Below are 16,643 nucleotides of genomic sequence, written 5' to 3'. Positions count from 1 at the left end.
TTTGGGCTGATAGCTTTGAAGATATGTTCTAATTGTGGTGAGAGTGGAGCAGGACGGTTTGCGTGGCGCAATTGGCTAGTGCGATTGGCTGTTAACCGAAAATTTGGAGGTTCGAGCCCTCCCGGGTGGGGTGTGTTGCTTTTTTTTGCGCTGATAGCTTTGTAGATATGTTCTGATGGTGGTGAGAGTGGAGCACGATTGTTTCCGTGGCGCAATTGGCTAGCGCGATCTGCGGTTAACCGAAAGGTTGGAGGTTCGAGCCCACCCGGTGGTGGTGCGGCGCTTTTTTTTTCTTTGTGCTGATAGCTTTGAAGGTATGTTCTAATAGTGGTGAGAGTTGAGCAGGACTTTCTCCGTGGCGCAATTGGCCAGCGCGATCGGCTGTTAACCGAAAAGTTGGAGGTTCGAGCCCTCCCGGGAGTGGTGGTTTGCTTTTTTCTTTGCGCTGATAGCTTTGAAGATATGTTCTGATGGTGGTGAGAGTGGAGCAGGACTGTCTCCGTGGCGCAATTGGCTTGCGCGATCGGCTGTTAACCGAAAGGTTGGAGGGTCGAGCCCACCGGGTGGTGGTGCGGCGCTTTTTTTTTCTTTGCGCTGATAGCTTTGAAGATATGTTCTGATGCAGGTGAGAGTGGAGCAAGACTGTCCCCGTGGCGCAATGGGCTAGCGTGATCGGCTGTTAACCGGAAGGTTGGAGTTTCGAGCCCTCCCGGGAGTGGTGTGTTGCTTTTTTGTTTATGCTGATAGCTTTTAAGATATGTTCGGATGGTGGTGAGAGTGGAGCAGGACTGTCTCCGTGGCGCAATTGGCTAGCCTGATCGGCTGTTAACCGAAAAGTTGGAGGTTCGAGCCAACCCGGTGGTGTGCGCCGCTTTTTTTTTCTTTGGGGTGATAGCTCTGAAGAAATGGTCTGACGGTGGTGAGAGTGGAGCACGACTGTCTCTTTGGCGCAATAGGCTAGCGCGATCGGCTGTTAACCGAAAGGTTGGAGGTTCTAGCCCACCCGGTGGTGGTGCGGCGCTTTTTTTTCTTTGGGCTGGTAGCTCTGAAGAAATGTTCTGACGGTGGTGAGAGTGGAGCAGGAATGTCCCCGTGGCGCCATTGGCTAGCGCGATCGGCTGTTAACCGAAAAGTTGGAGGTTTGAGCCCTCCCGGGTGGGGTGTGTTGCTTTTTTCTTTGCGCTGATAGCTTTGAAGATATGTTCTGATGGTGGTGAGCGTGGAGCACTATTGTCTCCGTGGATCACTTGGCTAGCGCGATCGGCCGTTAACCGAAAGGTTGGAGGTTCGAGCCCATTCGGTGGTGGTGCGGCGCTTTTTTTTGGCTGATAGCTTTGAAGATATGTTCTAATGGTCGTGAGAGTGGAGCAGGACTGTCTTCGTGGCGCAATGGGCTAGCGCGATCGGCTGTTGACCGAAAGGTTGGAGTTTCGAGCCCTCCCGGGAGTGGTGTGTTGCTTTTTTCTTTGCGCTGATCGCTTTGAAGATATGTTCTGATGGTGGTGAGAGTGGAGCAAGACTGTCTCCGTGGCGCAATTTGCTAGCGCGATCGGCTGTTAACCGAACGGTTGGAGGTTCGAGCCCACCTGGTGGTGGTGCAGCGCTTTTTTTCTTTGCGCTCATAGCTTTGAAGATAAGTTCTGATGATGGTGAGAGTGGAGCAAGACTGCCTCCGTGGCGCATTGGGCTAGCGCGATCGGCTGTTAACCGAAAGGTTAGAGTTTTGAGCCCTCTCGGGAGTGGTGTGTTGCTTTTTTCTTTGCTGTAATAGCTTTGAAGATATGTTCTGATGGTGGTGAGAGTGGAGCACGACCGTCTTCGTGGCGCAATTGGCTGGCGCGATCGGCTGTTAACCGAAAGGTTGGAGGTTCGAGCCCAACCGGTGGTGGTGCGGCGCTTTTTTTTCTTTGGGGTGATAGCTCTGAAGAAATGTTCTGACGGTGGTGAGAGTGGAGCACGACTGTCTCCGTGGGGCAATTGGCTAGCGCGATCGTCTGTTAACCGAAAGGTTGAAGGTTCGAGCCCACCCGGTGGTGGTGCGGCACTTTTTTTTCTTTGGGGTGGTAGCTCTGAAGAAATGGTCTTACGGTGGTGAGAGTGGAGCAGAACGGTCCGCGTGGCGCAATTGGCTAGCGCGATCGGCTGTTAACCGAAAATTTGGAGGTTCGAGCCCTCCCGGGTGGGGTGTGTTGCTTTTTTTGCGCTGATAGCTTTGAAGATATGTTCTGATGGTGGTGAGAGTGGAGCACGATTGTCTCCGTGGCGCAATTGGCTAGCGCGATCTGCTGTTAACCGAAATGTTGGAGGTTCGAGCCCAACCGGTGGTGGTGCGGCGCTTTTTTTTTCTTTGGGCTGATAGCTTTGAAGATATGTTCCAATTGTGGTGAGAGTGGAGCAGGACGGTTTGCGTGGCGCAATTGGCTAGCGCGATTGGCTGTTAACCGAAAATTTGGAGGTTCGAGCCCTCCCGGGTGGGGTGTGTTGCTTTTTTTTGCGCTGATAGCTTTGAAGATATGTTCTGATGGTGGTGAGAGTGGAGCACGATTGTCTCCGTGGCGCAATTAGCTAGCGCGATCTGCGGTTAACCGAAAGGTTGGAGGTTCAAGCCCACCCGGTGGTGGTGCGGCGCTTTTTTTTTCTTTGTGCTGATAGCTTTGAAGATATGTTCTAATAGTGGTGAGAGTTGAGCAGAACTTTCTCCGTGGCGCAATTGGCCAGCGCGATCGGCTGTTAACCGAAAAGTTGGAGGTTCGAGCCCTCCCGGGAGTGGTGGTTTGCTTTTTTCTTTGCGCTGATAGCTTTGAAGATATGTGCTGATGGTGGTGAGAGTGGAGCAGGACTGTCTCCGTGGCGCAATTGGCTTGCGCGATCGGCTGTTAACCGAAAGGTTGGAGGTTCGAGCCCACCCGGTGGTGGTGCGGCGCTTTTTTTTCTTTGCGCTGATAGCTTTGAAGATATGTTCTGATGCAGGTGAGAGTGGAGCAAGACTGTCCCCGTGGCGCAATGGGCTAGCGTGATCGGCTGTTACTGGCAGCGTCTGGCCTGCGGCACGCATGTATTCCGCGGGTCGCTCTTCATCGCCAGCGTGCCGAAGGTGCGGTGATGACGAAACGCTGCAGCATATTGTTTGCTCCTGCCCTGACCTGGCCACTGAGCGTTGCGCACTGGTAAGCCGCTATCGTCTGCTTGGACTACCTGCCGAAACAATGGAAGACATACTTTTTCCCGCGCGCTCGAAGACGAAAGCCCTTCGAGCCTTCCTCGAGTTCTGTGCTTGCGCGGACCTCGCCGCCTTATAGACGGACTTTTTTCACTCGCACTACTGACTGTACTGACAAGACGTTCTCTTGCCATGACATTCACTTTTTCTTTCCTTCCTCTCTTCTTCCTATCATCTTTACTTCCCCTTCCCCGATCCCTAAAGGCGCTGAGCCGTGCCCCCGCGACGGGAGGCAGAAAATAGCGTCCTTTTTGTCTCTTCCTCTTTCATTAATCTCTCTCTCTCTCTCTCTCTCTCTCGGCTGTTAACCGAAAGGTTGGAGTTTCGAGCCCTCCCGGGAGTGGTGTGTTGCTTTTTTGTTTATGCTGATAGCTTTGAAGATATGTTCGGATGGTGGTGAGAGTGGAGCAGGACTGTCTCCGTGGCGCAATTGGCTAGCGCGATCGGCTGTTAACCGAAAGGTTGGAGGTTCGAGCCAACCCGGTCGTGGTGCGGCGCTTTTTTTCTTTGCGCTGATAGCTTTGAAGATATGTTCCGATGGTGTTGAGAGTGGAGCAACCCTGTCTCCGTGGCGCATTGGGCTAGCGCGATCGGCTGTTAACCGAAAGGTTAGAGTTTTGAGCCCTCCCGGGAGTGGTGTGTTGCTTTTTTCTTTGCGGTAATAGCTTTGAAGATATGTTCTGATGGTGGTGAGAGTGGAGCACGACTGTATCCGTGGCGCAATGGGCTAGCGCGATCGGCTGTTAACCGAAAGGTTGGAGTTTTGAGCCCTCCCGGGAGTGGTGTGTTGCTTTTTTTCTTTGCGGTAATAGCTTTGAAGATATGTTCTCATGGTGGTGAGAGTGGAGCAGGACTGTCTCCGTGGCGCAATTGGCTAGCGCGATCGGCTGTTAACCGAAAGGTTGGAGGTTCGAGCACAACCAGTGGTGGTGCGGCGCTTTTTTTTCTTTGGGGTGATAGCTCTGAAGAAATGTTCTGACGGTGGTGAGAGTGGAGCACGACTGTTTCCGTGGGGCAATTGGCTAGCGCGATCGGCTGTTAACCGAAAGGTTGGAGGTTCGAGCCCACCCGGTGGTGGTGCGGCGCTTTTTTTTCTTTGGGCTGATAGCTTTGAAGATATGTTCTAATTGTGGTGAGAGTTGAGCAGGACTTTCTCCGTGGCGCAATTGGCCAGCGCGATCGGCTGTTAACCGAAAAGTTGGAGGTTCGAGCCAACCCGGTGGTGTGCGCCGCTTTTTTTTCTTTGGGGTGATAGCTCTGAAGAAATGGTCTGACGGTGGTGAGAGTGGAGCACGACTGTCTCTTTGGCGCAATAGGCTAGCGCGATCAGCTGTTAACCGAAAGGTTGGAGGTTCGAGCCCACGCGGTGGTGGTGCGGCGCTTTTTTTTCTTTGGGCTGATAGCTCCGAAGAAATGTTCTGACGGTGGTGAGAGGGAGGAGCAGGACTGTCCCCGTGGCGCCATTGGCTAGCGCGATCGGCTGTTAACCGAAAAGTTGGAGGTTTGAGCCCTCCCGGGTGGGGTGTGTTGCTTTCTTCTTTGCGCTGATAGCTTTGAAGATATGTTCTGATGGTGGTGAGCGTGGAGCACTATTGTTTCCGTGGCGCAATTGGCTAGCGCGATCTGCGGTTAACCGAAAGGTTGGAGGTTCGAGCCCACCCGGTGGTGGTGCGGCGCTTTTTTTTCTTTGTGCTGATAGCTTTGAAGGTATGTTCTAATAGTGGTGAGAGTTGAGCAGGACTTTCTCCGTGGCGCAATTGGCCAGCGCGATCGGCTGTTAACCGAAAAGTTGGAGGTTCGAGCCCTCCCGGGAGTGGTGGTTTGCTTTTTTCTTTGCGCTGATAGCTTTGAAGATATGTTCTGATGGTGGTGAGAGTGGAGCAGGACTGTCTCCGTGGCGCAATTGGCTTGCGCGATCGGCTGTTAACCGAAAGGTTGGAGGTTCGAGCCCACCGGGTGGTGGTGCGGCGCTTTTTTTTTCTTTGCGCTGATAGCTTTGAAGATATGTTCTGATGCAGGTGAGAGTGGAGCAAGACTGTCCCCGTGGCGCAATGGGCTAGCGTGATCGGCTGTTAACCGGAAGGTTGGAGTTTCGAGCCCTCCCGGGAGTGGTGTGTTGCTTTTTTGTTTATGCTGATAGCTTTAAAGATATGTTCGGATGGTGGTGAGAGCGGAGCAGGACTGTCTCCGTGGCGCAATTGGCTAGCGTGATCGGCTGTTAACCGAAAAGTTGGAGGTTCGAGCCAACCCGGTGGTGTGCGCCGCTTTTTTTTTCTTTGGGGTGATAGCTCTGAAGAAATGGTCTGACGGTGGTGAGAGTGGAGCACGACTGTCTCTTTGGCGCAATAGGCTAGCGCGATCGGCTGTTAACCGAAAGGTTGGAGGTTCTAGCCCACCCGGTGGTGGTGCGGCGCTTTTTTTTCTTTGGGCTGGTAGCTCTGAAGAAATGTTCTGACGGTGGTGAGAGTGGAGCAGGAATGTCCCCGTGGCGCCATTGGCTAGCGCGATCGGCTGTTAACCGAAAAGTTGGAGGTTTGAGCCCTCCCGGGTGGGGTGTGTTGCTTTTTTCTTTGCGCTGATAGCTTTGAAGATATGTTCTGATGGTGGTGAGCGTGGAGCACTATTGTCTCCGTGGATCACTTGGCTAGCGCGATCGGCCGTTAACCGAAAGGTTGGAGGTTCGAGCCCATTCGGTGGTGGTGCGGCGCTTTTTTTTGGCTGATAGCTTTGAAGATATGTTCTAATGGTCGTGAGAGTGGAGCAGGACTGTCTTCGTGGCGCAATGGGCTAGCGCGATCGGCTGTTGACCGAAAGGTTGGAGTTTCGAGCCCTCCCGGGAGTGGTGTGTTGCTTTTTTCTTTGCGCTGATCGCTTTGAAGATATGTTATGATGGTGGTGAGAGTGGAGCAAGACTGTCTCCGTGGCGCAATTTGCTAGCGCGATCGGCTGTTAACCGAACGGTTGGAGGTTCGAGCCCACCTGGTGGTGGTGCAGCGCTTTTTTTCTTTGCGCTCATAGCTTTGAAGATAAGTTCTGATGATGGTGAGAGTGGAGCAAGACTGCCTCCGTGGCGCATTGGGCTAGCGCGATCGGCTGTTAACCGAAAGGTTAGAGTTTTGAGCCCTCCCGGGAGTGGTGTGTTGCTTTTTTCTTTGCTGTAATAGCTTTGAAGATAAGTTCTGATGGTGGTGAGAGTGGAGCACGACCGTCTTCGTGGCGCAATTGGCTGGCGCGATCGGCTGTTAACCGAAAGGTTGGAGGTTCGAGCCCAACCGGTGGTGGTGCGGCGCTTTTTTTTCTTTGGGGTGATAGCTCTGAAGAAAGGTTCTGACGGTGGTGAGAGTGGAGCACGACTGTCTCCGTGGGGCAACTGGCTAGCGCGATCGTCTGTTAACCGAAAGGTTGAAGGTTCGAGCCCACCCGGTGGTGGTGCGGCGCTTTTTTTTCTTTGGGGTGGTAGCTCTGAAGAAATGGTCTTACGGTGGTGAGAGTGGAGCAGAACGGTCCACGTGGCGCAATTGGCTAGCGCGATCGGCTGTTAACCGAAAATTTGGAGGTTCGAGCCCTCCCGGGTGGGGTGTGTTGCTTTTTTTGCGCTGATAGCTTTGAAGATATGTTCTGATGGTGGTGAGAGTGGAGCACGATTGTCTCCGTGGCGCAATTGGCTAGCGCGATCTGCTGTTAACCGAAATGTTGGAGGTTCGAGCCCAACCGGTGGTGGTGCGGCGCTTTTTTTTTCTTTGGGCTGATAGCTTTGAAGATATGTTCCAATTGTGGTGAGAGTGGAGCAGGACGGTTTGCGTGGCGCAATTGGCTAGCGCGATTGGCTGTTAACCGAAAATTTGGAGGTTCGAGCCCTCCCGGGTGGGGTGTGTTGCTTTTTTTTGCGCTGATAGCTTTGAAGATATGTTCTGATGGTGGTGAGAGTGGAGCACGATTGTCTCCGTGGCGCAATTAGCTAGCGCGATCTGCGGTTAACCGAAAGGTTGGAGGTTCGAGCCCACCCGGTGGTGGTGCTGCGCTTTTTTTTTCTTTGTGCTGATAGCTTTGAAGATATGTTCTAATAGTGCTGAGAGTTGGGCAGAACTTTCTCCGTGGCGCAATTGGCCAGCGCGATCGGCTGTTAACCGAAAAGTTGGAGGTTCGAGCCCTCCCGGGAGTGGTGGTTTGCTTTTTTCTTTGCGCTGATAGCTTTGAAGATATGTTCTGATGGTGGTGAGAGTGGAGCAGGACTGTCTCCGTGGCGCAATTGGCTTGCGCGATCGGCTGTTAACCGAAAGGTTGGAGGTTCGAGCCCACCCGGTGGTGGTGCGGCGCTTTTTTTTCTTTGCGATGATAGCTTTGAAGATATGTTCTGATGCAGGTGAGAGTGGAGCAAGACTGTCCCCGTGGCGCAATGGGCTAGCGTGATCGGCTGTTAACCGAAAGGTTGGAGTTTCGAGCCCTCCCGGGAGTGGTGTGTTGCTTTTTTGTTTATGCTGATAGCTTTGAAGATATGTTCGGATGGTGGTGAGAGTGGAGCAGGACTGTCTCCGTGGCGCAATTGGCTAGCGCGATCGGCTGTTAACCGAAAGGTTGGAGGTTCGAGCCAACCCGGTCGTGGTGCGGCGCTTTTTTTCTTTGCGCTGATAGCTTTGAAGATATGTTCCGATGGTGTTGAGAGTGGAGCAACCCTGTCTCCTTGGCGCATTGGGCTAGCGCGATAGGCTGTTAACTGAAAGGTTGGAGGTTCGAGCCCTCCCGGGAGTGGTGTGTGGCTTTTTTCTTTGCGGTAATAGCTTTGAAGATATATTCTGATGGCGGTGAGAGTGGAGCAGGACTGTCTTCGTGGCGCAATTGGCTAGCGCGATCGGCTGTTAACCGAAAGGTTTGAGGTTCGAGCCAACCCGGTGGTGTGCGGCGCTTTTTTTTCTTTGGGGTGATAGCTCTGAAGAAATGGTCTGACGGTGGTGAGACTGGAGCACGACTGTCTCTTTGGCGCAATAGGCTAGCGCGATCGGCTGTTAACCGAAACGTTGGACGTTCGAGCCCACCCGGTGGTGGTGCGGCGCTTTTTTTTCTTTGGGCTGATAGCTCTGAAGAAATGTTCTGACGGTGGTGAGAGTGGAGCAGGACTGTCCCCGTGGCGCCATTGGCTAGCGCGATCGGCTGTTGACCGAAAAGTTGGAGGTTCGAGCCCTCCCGGGTGGGATGTGTTGCTTTTTTCTTTGCGCTGATAGCTTTGAAGATATGTTCTGATGATGGTGAGCGTGGAGCACTATTGTCTCCGTGGATCAATTGGCTAGCGCGATCGGCCGTTAACCGAAAGGTTGGAGGTTCGAGCCCACCTGGTGGTGGTGCAGCGCTTCTTTTTCTTTGCGCTCATAGCTTTGAAGATAAGTTCTGATGATGGTGAGAGTGGAGCAAGACTGCCTCCGTGGCGCAATGGGCTAGCGCGATCGGCTGTTAACCGAAAGGTTAGAGTTTTGAGCCCTCCCGGGAGTGGTGTGTTGCTTTTTTCTTTGCGGTAATAGCTTTGAAGATATGTTCTGATGGTGGTGAGAGTGGAGCAGGACCGTCTTCGTGGCGCAATTGGCTAGCGCGATCGGCTGTTAACCGAAAGGTTGGAGGTTCGAGCCCAACCGGTGGTGGTGCGGCGCTTTTTTTTCTTTGGGGTGATAGCTCTGAAGAAATGTTCTGACGGTGGTGAGAGTGGAGCACGACTGTCTCCGTAGGGCAATTGGCTAGCGCGATCGTCTGTTAACCGAAAGGTTAAAGGTTCGAGCCCACCCGGTGGTGGTGCGGCGCTTTTTTTTTCTTTGGGGTGGTAGCTCTGAAGAAATGGTCTGACGGTGGTGAGAGTGGAGCAGGACGGTCCGCGTGGCGCAATTGGCTAGCGCGATCGGCTGTTAACCGAAAATTTGGAGGTTCGAGCCCTCCCGGGTGGGGTGTGTTGCTTTTTTTTGCGCTGATAACTTTGAAGATATGTTCTGATGGTGGTGAGAGTGGAGCACGATTGTCTCCGTGGCGCAATTGGCTAGCGCGATCTCCTGTTAAGCGAAAGGTTGGAGGTTCGAGCCCAACCGGTGGTGGTGCGGCGCTTTTTTTTCTTTGGGCTGATAGCTTTGAAGATATGTACTGATGGTGGTGAGAGTGGAGCAAGCCTGTCTCCGTGGCGCAATGGGCTAGCGCGATCGGCTGTTGACCGAAAGGTTGGAGTTTCGAGCCCTCCCGGGTGGGGTGTGTTGCTTTTTTTCGCGCTGATAGCTTTGAAGATATGTTCTGATGGTGGTGAGAGTGGAGCACGATTGTCTCCGTGGCGCAATTGGCTAGCGCGATCGGCTGTTAACCGAAAGGTTGGAGTTTCGAGCCCTCGCGGGAGTAGTGTGTTGCTTTTTTCTTTGCGGTAATAGCTTTGAAGATATTTTCTGATGGTGGTGAGAGTGGAGCACGACTGTCTCTTTGGCGCAATAGGCTAGCGCGATCGGCTGTTAACCGAAAGGTTGGAGGTTCTAGCCCACCCGGTGGTGGTGCGGCGCTTTTTTTTCTTTGGGCTGGTAGCTCTGAAGAAATGTTCTGACGGTGGTGAGAGTGGAGCAGGAATGTCCCCGTGGCGCCATTGGCTAGCGCGATCGGCTGTTAACCGAAAAGTTGGAGGTTTGAGCCCTCCCGGGTGGGGTGTGTTGCTTTTTTCTTTGCGCTGATAGCTTTGAAGATATGTTCTGATGGTGGTGAGCGTGGAGCACTATTGTCTCCGTGGATCACTTGGCTAGCGCGATTGGCCGTTAACCGAAAGGTTGGAGGTTCGAGCCCATTCGGTGGTGGTGCGGCGCTTTTTTTTGGCTGATAGCTTTGAAGATATGTTCTAATGGTCGTGAGAGTGGAGCAGGACTGTCTTCGTGGCGCAATGGGCTAGCGCGATCGGCTGTTGACCGAAAGGTTGGAGTTTCGAGCCCTCCCGGGAGTGGTGTGTTGCTTTTTTCTTTGCGCTGATCGCTTTGAAGATATGTTCTGATGGTGGTGAGAGTGGAGCAAGACTGTCTCCGTGGCGCAATTTGCTAGCGCGATCGGCTGTTAACCGAACGGTTGGAGGTTCGAGCCCACCTGGTGGTGGTGCAGCGCTTTTTTTCTTTGCGCTCATAGCTTTGAAGATAAGTTCTGATGATGGTGAGAGTGGAGCAAGACTGCCTCCGTGGCGCATTGGGCTAGCGCGATCGGCTGTTAACCGAAAGGTTAGAGTTTTGAGCCCTCCCGGGAGTGGTGTGTTGCTTTTTTCTTTGCTGTAATAGCTTTGAAGATATGTTCTGATGGTGGTGAGAGTGGAGCACGACCGTCTTCGTGGCGCAATTGGCTGGCGCGATCGGCTGTTAACCGAAAGGTTGGAGGTTCGAGCCCAACCGGTGGTGGTGCGGCGCTTTTTTTTCTTTGGGGTGATAGCTCTGAAGAAAGGTTCTGACGGTGGTGAGAGTGGAGCACGACTGTCTCCGTGGGGCAATTGGCTAGCGCGATCGTCTGTTAACCGAAAGGTTGAAGGTTCGAGCCCACCCGGTGGTGGTGCGGCGCTTTTTTTTCTTTGGGGTGGTAGCTCTGAAGAAATGGTCTTACGGTGGTGAGAGTGGAGCAGAACGGTCCGCGTGGCGCAATTGGCTAGCGCGATCGGCTGTTAACCGAAAATTTGGAGGTTCGAGCCCTCCCGGGTGGGGTGTGTTGCTTTTTTTGCGCTGATAGCTTTGAAGATATGTTCTGATGGTGGTGAGAGTGGAGCACGATTGTCTCCGTGGCGCAATTGGCTAGCGCGATCTGCTGTTAACCGAAATGTTGGAGGTTCGAGCCCAACCGGTGGTGGTGCGGCGCTTTTTTTTTCTTTGGGCTGATAGCTTTGAAGATATGTTCCAATTGTGGTGAGAGTGGAGCAGGACGGTTTGCGTGGCGCAATTGGCTAGCGCGATTGGCTGTTAACCGAAAATTTGGAGGTTCGAGCCCTCCCGGGTGGGGTGTGTTGCTTTTTTTTGCGCTGATAGCTTTGAAGATATGTTCTGATGGTGGTGAGAGTGGAGCACGATTGTCTCCGTGGCGCAATTAGCTAGCGCGATCTGCGGTTAACCGAAAGGTTGGAGGTTCGAGCCCACCCGGTGGTGGTGCTGCGCTTTTTTTTTCTTTGTGCTGATAGCTTTGAAGATATGTTCTAATAGTGGTGAGAGTTGAGCAGAACTTTCTCCGTGGCGCAATTGGCCAGCGCGATCGGCTGTTAACCGAAAAGTTGGAGGTTCGAGCCCTCCCGGGAGTGGTGGTTTGCTTTTTTCTTTGCGCTGATAGCTTTGAAGATATGTTCTGATGGTGGTGAGAGTGGAGCAGGACTGTCTCCGTGGCGCAATTGGCTTGCGCGATCGGCTGTTAACCGAAAGGTTGGAGGTTCGAGCCCACCCGGTGGTGGTGCGGCGCTTTTTTTTCTTTGCGATGATAGCTTTGAAGATATGTTCTGATGCAGGTGAGAGTGGAGCAAGACTGTCCCCGTGGCGCAATGGGCTAGCGTGATCGGCTGTTAACCGAAAGTTTGGAGTTTCGAGCCCTCCCGGGAGTGGTGTGTTGCTTTTTTGTTTATGCTGATAGCTTTGAAGATATGTTCGGATGGTGGTGAGAGTGGAGCAGGACTGTCTCCGTGGCGCAATTGGCTAGCGCGATCGGCTGTTAACCGAAAGGTTGGAGGTTCGAGCCAACCCGGTCGTGGTGCGGCGCTTTTTTTCTTTGCGCTGATAGCTTTGAAGATATGTTCCGATGGTGTTGAGAGTGGAGCAACCCTGTCTCCTTGGCGCATTGGGCTAGCGCGATAGGCTGTTAACTGAAAGGTTGGAGGTTCGAGCCCTCCCGGGAGTGGTGTGTGGCTTTTTTCTTTGCGCTAATAGCTTTGAAGATATATTCTGATGGCGGTGAGAGTGGAGCAGGACTGTCTTCGTGGCGCAATTGGCTAGCGCGATCGGCTGTTAACCGAAAGGTTGGAGGTTCGAGCCAACCCGGTGGTGTGCGGCGCTTTTTTTTCTTTGGGGTGATAGCTCTGAAGAAATGGTCTGACGGTGGTGAGACTGGAGCACGACTGTCTCTTTGGCGCAATAGGCTAGCGCGATCGGCTGTTAACCGAAACGTTGGAGGTTCGAGCCCACCCGGTGGTGGTGCGGCGCTTTTTTTTCTTTGGGCTGATAGCTCTGAAGAAATGTTCTGACGGTGGTGAGAGTGGAGCAGGACTGTCCCCGTGGCGCCATTGGCTAGCGCGATCGGCTGTTGACCGAAAAGTTGGAGGTTCGAGCCCTCCCGGGTGGGATGTGTTGCTTTTTTCTTTGCGCTGATAGCTTTGAAGATATGTTCTGATGATGGTGAGCGTGGAGCACTATTGTCTCCGTGGATCAATTGGCTAGCGCGATCGGCCGTTAACCGAAAGGTTGGAGGTTCGAGCCCACCTGGTGGTCGTGCAGCGCTTCTTTTTCTTTGCGCTCTTAGCTTTGAAGATAAGTTCTGATGATGGTGAGAGTGGAGCAAGACTGCCTCCGTGGCGCAATGGGCTAGCGCGATCGGCTGTTAACCGAAAGGTTAGAGTTTTGAGCCCTCCCGGGAGTGGTGTGTTGCTTTTTTCTTTGCGGTAATAGCTTTGAAGATATGTTCTGATGGTGGTGAGAGTGGAGCAGGACCGTCTTCGTGGCGCAATTGGCTAGCGCGATCGGCTGTTAACCGAAAGGTTGGAGGTTCGAGCCCAACCGGTGGTGGTGCGGCGCTTTTTTTTCTTTGGGGTGATAGCTCTGAAGAAATGTTCTGACGGTGGTGAGAGTGGAGCACGACTGTCTCCGTAGGGCAATTGGCTAGCGCGATCGTCTGTTAACCGAAAGGTTAAAGGTTCGAGCCCACCCGGTGGTGGTGCGGCGCTTTTTTTTTTCTTTGGGGTGGTAGCTCTGAAGAAATGGTCTGACGGTGGTGAGAGTGGAGCAGGACGGCCCGCGTGGCGCAATTGGCTAGCGCGATCGGCTGTTAACCGAAAATTTGGAGGTTCGAGCCCTCCCGGGTGGGGTGTGTTGCTTTTTTTTGCGCTGATAACTTTGAAGATATGTTCTGATGGTGGTGAGAGTGGAGCACGATTGTCTCCGTGGCGCAATTGGCTAGCGCGATCTCCTGTTAAGCGAAAGGTTGGAGGTTCGAGCCCAACCGGTGGTGGTGCGGCGCTTTTTTATTCTTTGGGCTGATAGCTTTGAAGATATGTTCTGATGGTGGTGAGAGTGGAGCACGATTGTCTCCGTGGCGCAATTGGCTAGCGCGATCTGCTGTTAACCGAAAGGTTGGAGGTTCGAGCCCACCAGGTGGTGGTGCGGCGCTTTTTTTTCTTTGGGCTGATAGCTTTGAAGATATGTACTGATGGTGGTGAGAGTGGAGCAAGCCTGTCTCCGTGGCGCAATGGGCTAGCGCGATCGGCTGTTGACCGAAAGGTTGGAGTTTCGAGCCCTCCCGGGTGGGGTGTGTTGCTTTTTTTCGCGCTGATAGCTTTGAAGATATGTTCTGATGGTGGTGAGAGTGGAGCACGATTGTCTCCGTGGCGCAATTGGCTAGCGCGATCGGCTGTTAACCGAAAGGTTGGAGTTTCGAGCCCTCGCGGGAGTAGTGTGTTGCTTTTTTCTTTGCGGTAATAGCTTTGAAGATATTTTCTGATGGTGGTGAGAGTGGAGCAGGACTGTCTTCGTGGCGCAATTGGCTAGCGTGATCGGCTGTTAACCGAAAGGTTGGAGTTTCGAGCCCTCTCGGGAGTGGTGTGTTGCTTTTTTCTTTGCGCTGATAGCTTTGAAGATATGTTCTGATGGTGGTGAGAGTGGAGCAAGACTGTCTCCGTGGCGCAATGGGCTAGCGCGATCGGCTGTTAACTGAAAGGTTGGAGGTTCGAGCCCAACCGGTGGTGGTGCGGCTTTTTTTTTTCTTTGGGGTGATAGCTCTTGTTCTGACAGTGGTGAGGGTGGAGCACGACTGTCTCCGTGGGGCAATTGGCTAGCGCGATCGGCTGTTAACCGAACGGTTTGAGGTTCGAGCCCACCTGGTGGTGGTGCAGCGCTTCTTTTTCTTTGCGCTCATAGCTTTGAAGATAAGTTCTGATGATGGTGAGAGTGGAGCAAGACTGCCTCCGTGGCGCATTGGGCTAGCGCGATCGGCTGTTAACCGAAAGGTTAGAGTTTTGAGCCCTCCCGGGAGTGGTGTGTTGCTTTTTTCTTTGCGGTAATAGCTTTGAAGATATGTTCTGATGGTGGTGAGAGTGGAGCACGACCGTCTTCGTGGCGCAATTGGCTAGCGCGATCGGCTGTTAACTGAAAGGTTGGAGGTTCGAGCCCAACCGGTGGTGGTGCGGCGCTTTTTTTTCTTTGGGGTGATAGCTCTGAAGAAATGTTCTGACGGTGGTGAGAGTGGAGCACGACTGTCTCCGTGGGGCAATTGGCTAGCGCGATCGTCTGTTAACCGAAAGGTTGAAGATTCGAGCCCACCCGGTGGTGGTGCGGCGCTTTTTTTTTCTTTGGGGTGGTAGCTCTGAAGAAATGGTCTGACGGTGGTGAGAGTGGAGCAGGACGGTCCGCGTGGCGCAATTGGCTAGCGCGATCGGCTGTTAACCGAAAATTTGGAGGTTCGAGCCCTCGCGGGTGGGGTGTGTTGCTTTTTTTTGCGCTTATAGCTTTGAAGATATGTTCTGATGGTGGTGAGAGTGGAGCACGATTGTCTCCGTGGCGCAATTGGCTAGCGCGATCTGCTGTTAACCGAAAGGTTGGAGGTTCGAGCCCAACCGGTGGTGGTGCGGCGCTTTTTTTTTCTTTGGGCTGATAGCTTTGAAGATATGTTCTAATTGTGGTGAGAGTGGAGCAGGACGGTTTGCGTGGCGAAATTGGCCAGTGCGATTGGCTGTTAACCGAAAATTTGGAGGTTCGAGCCCTCCCGGGTGGGGTGTGTTGCTTTTTTTTGCGCTGATAGCTTTGTAGATATGTTCTGATGGTGGTGAGAGTGGAGCACGATTGTTTCCGTGGCGCAATTGGCTAGCGCGATCTGCGGTTAACCGAAAGGTTGGAGGTTCGAGCCCACCCGGTGGTGGTGCGGCGCTTTTTTTTCTTTGTGCTGATAGCTTTGAAGATATGTTCTAATAGTGGTGAGAGTTGAGCAGGACTTTCTCCGTGGCGCAATTGGCCAGCGCGATCGGCTGTTAACCGAAAAGTTGGAGGTTCGAGCCCTCCCGGGAGTGGTGGTTTGCTTTTTTCTTTGCGCTGATAGCTTTGAAGATATGTTCTGATGGTGGTGAGAGTGGAGCAGGACTGTCTCCGTGGCGCAATTGGCTTGCGCGATCGGCTGTTAACCGAAAGGTTGGAGGTTCGAGCCCACCGGGTGGTGGTGCGGCGCTTTTTTTCTTTGCGCTGATAGCTTTGAAGATATGTTCGGATGGTGGTGAGAGTGGAGCAGGACTGTCTCCGTGGCGCAATTGGCTAGCGCGATCGGCTGTTAACCGAAAGGTTGGAGGTTCGAGCCAACCCAGTCGTGGTGCGCCGCTTTTTTTCTTTGCGCTGATAGCTTTGAAGATATGTTCTGATGGTGTTGAGAGTGGAGCAACCCTGTCTCCTTGGCGCATTGGGCTAGCGCGATCGGCTGTTAACTGAAAGGTTGGAGTTTCGAGCTCTCCCGGGAGTGGTGTGTGGCTTTTTTCTTTGCGGTAATAGCTTTGAAGATATGTTCTGATGGCGGTGAGAGTGGAGCAGGACTGTCTTCGTGGCGCAATTGGCTAGCGCGATCGGCTGTTAACCGAAAGGTTGGATGTTCGAGCCTACCCGGTGGTTGTGCGGCGCTTTTTTTCCTGTGGGCTGATAGCTTTGTAGATATGTTCTGATGGTGGTGAGAGTGGAGCAGGACTGTCTCCGTGGCGCAATTGGCTAGCGCGATCGGCTGTTAACCAAAAGTTCGGAGGTTTGAGCCCACCCGGTGGTGGTATGGCGCTTTTTTTCTTTGGGCTGACAGCTTTGAAGATATGTTCTGATGGTGGTGAGAGTGGAGCAGGACTGTCTCCGTGGCGCAATTGGCTTGCGCGATCGGCTGTTAACCGAAAGGTTGGAGTTTCGAGCCCACCCGGCGGTGGTGCGGCGCTTTTTTTTCTTTGGGCTGATAGCTTTGAAGATATGTTCTGATGGTGGTGAGAGTAGAGCAGGACTGTCTCCGTGGCGCAATTGGCTAGCGCGATCGGCTGTTAACCGAAAGGTTGGAGTTTCGATCCCTCCCGGGAGTGGTGTGTTGCTTTTTTCTTTGCGCTGATAGCTTTGAAGATATGTTCTGATGGTGGTGAGAGTTGAGCAGGACTGTCTCCGTGGCGCGATTGGCTAGCGCGATCGGCTGTTAATCGAAAAGTCGGAGGTTCGAGCTCACCCGGTGGTGGTGCGGCGCTTTTTTTTCTTTG

The sequence above is a fragment of the Rhipicephalus microplus genome, chromosome 3 (assembly GCF_043290135.1).
Source record: "Rhipicephalus microplus isolate Deutch F79 chromosome 3, USDA_Rmic, whole genome shotgun sequence".
NCBI lineage: Eukaryota > Metazoa > Arthropoda > Arachnida > Ixodida > Ixodidae > Rhipicephalus > Rhipicephalus microplus.
Note: the sequence above shows the minus strand (reverse complement) of the source record.